The sequence below is a fragment of the Echinops telfairi genome, unplaced genomic scaffold (genome assembly GCF_000313985.2).
Source record: "Echinops telfairi isolate 266 unplaced genomic scaffold, ASM31398v2 ScPeMD7_30;HRSCAF=105, whole genome shotgun sequence".
In the NCBI taxonomy this organism is placed as follows: Eukaryota; Metazoa; Chordata; class Mammalia; order Afrosoricida; family Tenrecidae; genus Echinops; species Echinops telfairi.
This window is the reverse complement of record NW_022103927.1, coordinates 2,386,158-2,387,776: the sequence shown is the minus strand read 5'-3', so window position 1 is coordinate 2,387,776 and position 1,619 is coordinate 2,386,158.

The window sequence follows — 1,619 nt, the reverse complement described above, 5'->3', positions numbered from 1 at the left end:
TGTAATCATGCCCCCTAAAGAGATAGATAAGCCTTGGTTAGCAATAAACATCTCTCTCCTGCTCTCTCCCCTGCCCTCTCGGTCCACACTGTGCACAGACCTGGATGGTAAGATTATGGCCATCCAGGAGGTGAGTATGCTACTATGAAATGTGTCAGACTTCTTTATTTTACTCTCTCTCCTATATATCTCATGCTTTCTGACTTTATTATAATCTTTATACAGGTATATATCTTAACTGTACAATTGCACTTACTGAACCTGTGATAAGTTGTGGGGGGCTGGCCTTTCCCCCACAACTATATACATATCTACCAGGCAAAATGCATTTGCACCTCTAGAAAGAATTGTTCACACTACTGCTAGTTTTCTACACACTAGCCTCCATGCCTATGGAGTTATGAAATAACCTAGCAAAGAAAATCAAAGGTGAAAAATTCCTGTAGAATATGATTATTCCCAGAAGGCCTACTTGACAGTGCTAAGTTTCTGTATTGAAGACACCCAATGATATATTTTGCTCATTTTTAGGTCTAGGATGACTTCCCTATATGTAATGTTTAATGTATATTTTGAGATGCATATTGATTTATATTGATTTTACACCCAGATGTTCAACACTGATTATCTCAGAGTAGCTGCATTATATAAGAATTTTAGAATTTCATTTGTTCTTTCTCTCACACAACATCTTTTAATTTAATTTTATAATAAATGGTGGTGTACCAAATCATGTGCTACTCCACAGGAGCTGAAAGAGATAAACCACATTTGCTTGTGGCAGTAGGGCTAAATCCTGACGACATTATCACTTGAAGTGACAAAGGCAAGTTGCAAAAGGAAACACAAAATGTGATGGCATTTATGGGCATGTTTGAAACACATAAAATATTATGTGTCATTTTGTAAACATACATAGTAAAATTATGAAAGCATTCATGCACAAACTAAATTCCAACTTGAATTCCATGCTTCTTTCTGGAGAAGGAAGAAAAAGAAATGAAGCAGTAGGAGTTAGCCATATCTAAACATTTCATTTATAAACATTTCATATCGAAAACATTTCTTTTGAAAAAGTCTGAAGACAAGATGATGTCAAGATGTAAATATCGTTACATCTGAGTATAGAATGTCTAAATTTGTTTGGTATGTTTTTCTGCATGCTTGAAGCGTCATTTAAACTGTTTGAAGAAGTAAAAAGGTACATTTAAAATTAACCTTTTGCTGTACGGCTGGCACTATGCTGGGAACCCTGTTTTCCCCAAATGAAGTATCCTATCCAGTCCTGCCCTGAGGAAGGTTACAGTCTGTGGGAAAATAGGGTTAAGTTTACCTGAGGCAATCAGTTGGCACAGCAGGTAATACTCTTGTTATAGGCATTCAGAGAAGGGAGCAGCAGAGCTGAGGACCTGGGTTTGATCCCGGTCTTGTAGGAAGAGGTGGACTTGAGTACGAAGAGCATGCACGAAAGCTTGAAGTTCGTGGGCAGCTCCTAAGCACAGGAGGAGATCGGGGAGGTTTGGCAAGTGTGGGGTGTCGAGGTCCTGTTTAAGGAGTGGTGAGCAGGAAGGACAGATGAAATGGTGACCCCAATGTGTATTTCCTCAGGTCTCAATGCA